Raw genomic sequence first — 7,140 nt, 5'->3', positions numbered from 1 at the left:
TTTCAGAAGAGACCTTTTCTCCGTAGCAGATAGGCCACATGGAGGTTCTTAGCTGTTGGGTAGGGAGTTTAATCTATCAGTGTGTGGAATACTGTGCCAGGATGAGCAGAGATGAGATAAAAGACCAAAACTTCACATTCTTCCCCCTAAATCTAGATCAGAATGCATAGTGGTAATTGGCTGAGGCCATTGAATCCAGGTAATCCTGTTGTTTTGTTCCTCAGTGAGGAGGCGTAGAATAGATGGAAGTCTGTTGTTGGGTTCAAGATCATGAAGTACATTTGAATCGGTCAGAAACAGGCTATTAAATAGTCACTCCTGATTTGTATATAAATTACTGAAACTTTGACAGTTTAAAGCTGTCTAGGAGGCTTAAAGAGTGCATAATGACATGAAGGAATAGTCTGTCTCACGTTTCCCTCGATAAACAATATTTCATAGCCCTTGCTGTGCTTGCCACTCCATGTGGAAGTGCACGAGCCACCTTCCATTGCATGTAGTGCTGACTGTTGAAGGATGATCTCCTGGCTGGTCAGTACATAGACTAGAACGTGGTAGTTTATTTCTGCTCTCACCACTCAGCTCTTCCTGATTTTTTTTTATTAATAGGGGAAAAACAGATTGTGGAAAAAAAAAATGAGGATAAAAAAGAAGGAAATAGGGGCGTTTGGTTTCCCTCACAGCCTGCTTTTAAAACCTTTAGTCTTCCTTATCCTTTTTGTCAGCAGGCCTCACAGATTTAGAGCATTTGCCCCACTTCCATCAAAGCTTTGAGATGGATGCCTGGCACAGCTTGGAAGCAGCTTGACAGTCAACAGCTGAGGAGTCGGATGTGAGCCCAGCTACTGCAGCTGGGAAGATGGCTCCAGGTTCAGCATCTGGGTCACGTCAGCTGCCAAACATGCTCCATCTATGGTCATCCTTGTTGCTGGCACAGTTGGGGAGAAAACGGGAGCACAGCAAACTTTACAGAAAGGGTTGAAAGCAGAATCCTAATTGGACTGGAGAAGAATGCTCTACTTGGGGGACTTACGGAGTATAAAGTGCAAGAGGCAGCAGTAAAGTTTGATCCAAAGAGGAATTAAGCGTGGTTTAGAAGTTCAAATTTGGCTATGGTCTAAAAAATGAAATACTCTTCATTGATGGCACTGAGCACAATACTACTTGCGCGTGGGACAACAGTAACATATGCCTGTTTGCTGAGTGCAGACGTCCTGAAGTCTTAAACCCGAGTCTGTTTGCAAAAATTATTGAGCCCCTTCTCTCGCTGTAGAAGACTAATTTTATTAGAAGATACAAATATCAACTTTCAGTATGGATGTGAATGTAGAATAGACACGTGGATGCCTTCTAAATTGTGTGGATCACAGTAGAAATGATCACAGGTTGTTGCTTCCTCCATCGTCTGTTGGGGGGACTTGCAGAGAACATCACCTGGGAGAGTTTAGTTGGGAAAACAGCACTGCCCAATAATTTATTGTATGTTAACTGTCTCTTGATATAGTTTAGCCCCCGGAAATGAGTAGCTGCCTTGCAGTGAGTAGCCCAGCTCTGTCCAGATGGGAGCTTTGTGAGCCTATGCCTTATTTTACACAGTAGGAAGAAGTGCTTACAGAGCAACTAGAGGAAGCAATGTGAAAAGGTGTCCTTTTTCTTTCCTAGACAAGTGGGATTTTTTTCCGGACCATTTGACCCAAGGGTTTTGGAGTGTCAATGCAAATGTCCTTCAGAAACCAGTTGTTACAAGTGGCAGGCTATTTACAAGACTGGAGTTAACTCCAGCACCTAGCAGTGGATCTTCACCTCTGCCAGAGTCCAGAGCTCCAACAGTGAATCAGACCTCTGTGAAACATGGCTTGAAATTGAGATTCAGAGTTCTTGTTTTGCTTTCATTTATTTCTCAGTGCCCTGTTTGATTCTTCTCACAATGTTTGTTCTGTGGTTAAGGCTCTTTTCCCGCTTTCAGGTACCTCTGAAAGCTTGAGGTTTGTCAATCAATCTCTTCAGTAGCTATAAATCACTAGATGTTTATCAGTCTGGAGAAGAACAAGCAAAAATCTTTGTATGCAGCTAAGTGCAGAGATATGATTGTCAGGTTAAATCTGTACTTGCTGTTAGGATTAGAAGGGAATTTGAAACTAGACGTTTTAAGTGTTCCTGCCCAGACAGTTGTCCTGTGCATTCCTGGCTGTGCCAGCCTTTGGTCAGTAAAGCTTGTGTCCATTTGGATAGATAGATGGCTGATGGTTATTGCAAATGTTCATACTAATGATTTTTGTTAAGCAATCAGCACGTAATTGCCAAAATTTAATGCATGCTTGTCATTCCTCCATCCAGAGAGAGCCACTTTGCAGTAGAAAGCAGCTTTAGAGATGTGGGTGAACCAGAACCAGTCTTTGTTGTTTGCGGTGACCAATGTTCCTTAAAAGCTTGTGCTGACGTTTTTGGAGCTGAGTTTTCAAAAGAGGTAGAGCAGCAGTAGTCTTCTTGCCCCTGTAGCTATGGTACAGGTGGCTTTACTTTTCTAATGAGTACCACAGCAGCGATTCACAACTCAGTATTTTTATTCACTACAGTTTGCAACCACATGAGCAATTATGAAACTGATCTGAATGATTCCTATTTCTCTGTGCTTTTTGGAAGAGCTGAGAACAGCAACAAAAGCAGATGCTGTGAGTACTTTTGAGAGCTAGATCTTTTCTGTTATGTGTTCTTCAGTAGCTTTTCCTATTGTTCATAGCCAGAGGGAAGTGGCATTTAGCCTTCTGCTGAATTTTGTTAGAGAAGGGTTAAGTAGAGGCACAATCTGGTAATTTAAAAAAATCATCAAAGATGATTTGTAGAAAGATCTCTGTTGAATTTGATGATATTCTCAAAAGTTCATGATAAAACTGAAATTCCCTTTTATGTGCCATTTTCTTACCCACTATATTTCCCCATTTATAAATGCAGTGCTATGCAGAGTATGAAATTAAACGTACGTGTTCACAGAATCTCAGAACGGTATGTAATGAGGTCTGGGGTTGTTACTGATATTATATTAATCAGATTTAGGCTTTTATGCCCACAGAGCAGCTTTGCACTTGTTCAGTTTCTGCTTCTGTTTTATTCCCTTAGAGGTTTTCTGTTTTATTTTCTGTATATTGCAAATAACTCACAGCAATGCATTCTTTGCACAGAAACCAGCACCATAAAGCTGTGGAAGCAGGCTGGATTTTTTTTGGTTGCTTCTGGGATAGGAACAATACAAAGCCCCAAACCTAGTTATTAAAGGAGCCATTTCTTTTGCCGTACGGATGCCTTTTTGCATAAGGCATCAGAATGAGGCATGATGCCAGGTTTTGTTTCCAGCCTTGGTCAGATGCTGTAGGTTGGCCAGGGCACAGGAGGATATTTTAGCACGAGGCTTTTGCTTGGCGGGCACTAAGGAACTTGTCGCTTATTTTGGCTGTTTCAGGCTGCCAGATAACAGGATTTTTTCCGAGCCTGTTGTTCACTGCTGCTTTGTTTGGTGTATCTCTGTCCTGCCTGGTAACAGCTTCTGCTATTCTGGTCCCATTTTTCTTCCAGCAACCACTTCTAGGGTGGTTTTCTGTAAATGCACAAACCCTTACAGTATTTGCTAGTTAAAGAATGCAAAATTTTTGTCATTAGTAACCTAAACCCCCCATTTGGAGTCCTGGCTTCAGCAACAAAAATCTTGTGGATTAACCACTTTCACCAGCAAGAGGCTTTCTGATGAGCTGTGGGAAGAAGTGTATGCTTGGTGGTAGGTCTACAGTAAACAGCTGGAATTTGCATGTGGCAAATTAGCACCAAGTAACCCCCCCCTTTTTTTTTTTACTTAATTATTCTTGCATCATCAAATGAATCTATTAAATGTTTGTGCAACAGAAATTGGTAAAACCACACGTTTACAATAAGTGGTTCTTGATTGTGCACAGACTGAGATTTGTCTGCTCTGGTGCTGGCAGGGTCTGTGTAAGTAACGTAACGATCTGCGACCTGAGGAAGGGAGTGCTCTGTTCCCTGACTCCTCCTCTCCATGCAGTGATGCCCTGAGCTGGATTGAAGCACTCCAGCCACTGGAAACACTTGCTTACGCTCTGAATCTTCAACTACTTTACATTAACTTTGCGACCTGCTGTTTTGAGTCCTACAAAGCTGCAAACATAAGCAGGTGTAAGATATACTGCATTTGTATTTCATAGGCCTTTTTAATTGTTGGTTTTCTCTAAAGAGTTTGTAAAAGGTAGATGTTTCTGACACGTATTTCTCTGAAGACAACAGGAGGACTAATGCGTTCTTTTCAGCTGATGTTGCAGGGTTTTTTTCTTTGCAATTTAGGGTGAGATTTCTGAAAGCCTTTTGTTTCAGTTGGAAGCCCAGTGATGTTTTTGAGAATGTCTAAGCAGGTGAGGCATCTAGTTTCCAGTGATTTTTCTTTTGAGCACTGAAATGCCTCTCAGAACTTCAAGAAGTATTTATTTAAGAGTCTGATCTTGGGGGTCTTGGTTTTATTTAAATCTTGAACTTAATCCTCAAAAGAATGTGGAATACTAGAAGAGAACTGGCGTGGATTTCTATGACGTTTCCCCACCCCACCCCTGCCCTAGTTGTTGAGAGAATGTAAAAGAAACCAGCAATTTTCGGCCTTTTCCTCCTCTGTTTGCTGCTTATCTACTTTCTTGAACAGAGTCAGTTACAGGAACAGAACTCCTCTCAGGCTGCTAATTAATAATTTCAGACAGTAGCAATCAGAACTTGCATCTAACAGTCAGAAAAAATACTTCCTCCTGTTTTCTTCACTTTCTTTTGAGCCATAGGGTTGTCACTACTCCTAATGGATTAATTTCAGGATGCTATTATGAAGCATCAGAAGGAAAGCAGCAAAAGTTAAGCACACAAATAATGTTTTAAGTGCCTAAAAAAGTTTGTGTAAGTATTATTTGAAGAAAGAGTGTGAGTAAAGTAGGCTACAGAGGGGTAAATGCTTCATTGAGAGCTGATTTGCATGAGGCTGTAGGTTCTGAATCGCAGTCAGGGTGCTTTTGGGGAAATGGCAGTGTCTGTGAAGAGAGATCTATGATAAGCATTTAAACAGCTTGCTTTAGGAGACAAGATACTGAAGTTAATTCCTTCAGCACTAGAGGTAAGGTTTTTTAAAGTGGTAAAATTTCCTTTTAAAAATGAGAGAGAATACGAGATTGGGGAAAAAGACGCTGTTAATTTCACAGAAGTGGTTTTCCTGATACCATCTCCTTTTTTTTTAATTTATTTTTTTAAACAAAAACATTAATTGGGACTGAGGAAGAAGTGTTTCTCTTTCTTAGAGACATTGCGTTTTATTTTTGGCTAAGGCTAAAAGCTATTGTTGCCTAAGTTGACACTAAACTGGCAAATTATGAACTGAAGCCAGTATTGTTACTTGGATCTAAATTTGTAAGAAGGTTCAGTTGTCTTAGAATAAAAATTGAGTGTGTAGTTTACCTCAAGACCGGCGTTACACTCCACAAAATTATTTGACAAATTTGTAGCTGAAAAAAATTGTTTAGCTTATTGGCATGTGGCATTTAAAATAGCATGTTTGTGGTAGGGAAGAATAACGGTAAATACTGAGAAATAGAGAATCATAGAATATACTGAGTTGGAAGGGACCCAGAAGGATCATCCGGTCCAACTCCTGGCTCCACACAGGACCACCCCAAAATTAGACCATGTGTCTGAGAGCTTTGTCCAAGGGCTTCTTGAACTCCGGCAGGCTTGGTGCTATGACCGCTGCCCTGGGAAGCCTGTCCCAGTGCCTGACCACCCTCTGGGTGAAGAACCTTTCCCTAACACCCAGCCTGACCCTCCCCTGTCCCAGCTCCATGCCGTTCCCTCGGGTCCTGTCGCTGTCCCCAGAGAGCAGAGCTCAGCGCCTGCCCCTCCGCTCCCCTCGTGAGGGAGCTGCAGGCCGCCATGAGGCCTCCCCTCAGCCTGCTCTGCTCTGGGCTGAGCAAACCAAGGGACCTCAGCTGCTCCTCATATGTTTCGTCCTCCAGACCCTTCACCCACCTTAGTTGCCCTCCTTTGACACTCTCTAATAGATTTATGCCCTTCTGTTACTGTGGCACCCAAAACCTCACACAGTGCTCGAGGTGAGGCCGCACAGTGCAGAGCGGAGTGGGACAATCCCTCCCCTCACCCGGCTGGCAGCACTGGGCCTGGAGCCCAGATCCCTTTCTGCGGGGCTGCTCTCCAGCCTCCTGTCCCCCAGTCTGTACATAAGGCTGGGGTTGCCACATCCCAGGTGCAGAATTCATCAAGGCCTCTCTGCAAGGTCTTTCTACCCTCAAGAGAGCCAACAGCTCCTCCCAATTTAGTGTTGTCCCCAAACTTACTCAGTATACCTTCAAGTCCTACATCCAAGTAATTTATGAAAGCATTAATGAGAACTGGTCCTAAAATACGTCAAATGATCATATGATAGACATGATCTTCACCTGCAGGTTCAATGCTTTTTGGCAAAGGACAGAACTTTTCTTCAGTGGCAGCTAACATTACAAGGTGGAGAGCTTCCAGTGAAGACTGTAATTTTGAAAAATAGCTGTTATGTTTTTAGGGAGTAACTGTTGCAATGACAGAGAAGACTAGGCATAGGTATGGCTGGTATTGGCTTGACTTAGAATTTTGTTTTAAGTCATGTGGGAGTAGCACAAGCCAGCTAGCGCTTAGCTTAGTTTGCAACTGATTTATATCAAAACTGTGAATTAGTTTAAATTTGCTAAAATTGAATTGTCAGTCTAAACAAACTGAGAGTCCATGCAGCACATTATCCTGCTTGAAGTGTAGCAGTTTGCTAAGGCTTGCTTGCTTATGGAACTAGCTTTTTTTATTTTAAACTAATATTCCACATAAGTTTTGGCTACTGGCAGGGAAGGAGAGATGTTTTCTCTGTTTTGTGCAGGGGAGGAAGTTATTTTGGAGATGCTGCTGGATCAGCTGAGGGGTAGACTAAGAGGTAACAAAATTTGAACTTTGACATGGCAGCTGGAAATCTAGCATTTGTTAAAGGATTTTTAGATACCTTTAGCTAGAACTGATTTCAAGATGTGAATTAACAAGGACATCAGTCAGCCCCAACTGTGTACGGTTCAA

Source organism: Cygnus atratus, chromosome 4 (assembly GCF_013377495.2).
Source record: "Cygnus atratus isolate AKBS03 ecotype Queensland, Australia chromosome 4, CAtr_DNAZoo_HiC_assembly, whole genome shotgun sequence".
Classification (NCBI taxonomy): Eukaryota; Metazoa; Chordata; class Aves; order Anseriformes; family Anatidae; genus Cygnus; species Cygnus atratus.
Note: the sequence above shows the minus strand (reverse complement) of the source record.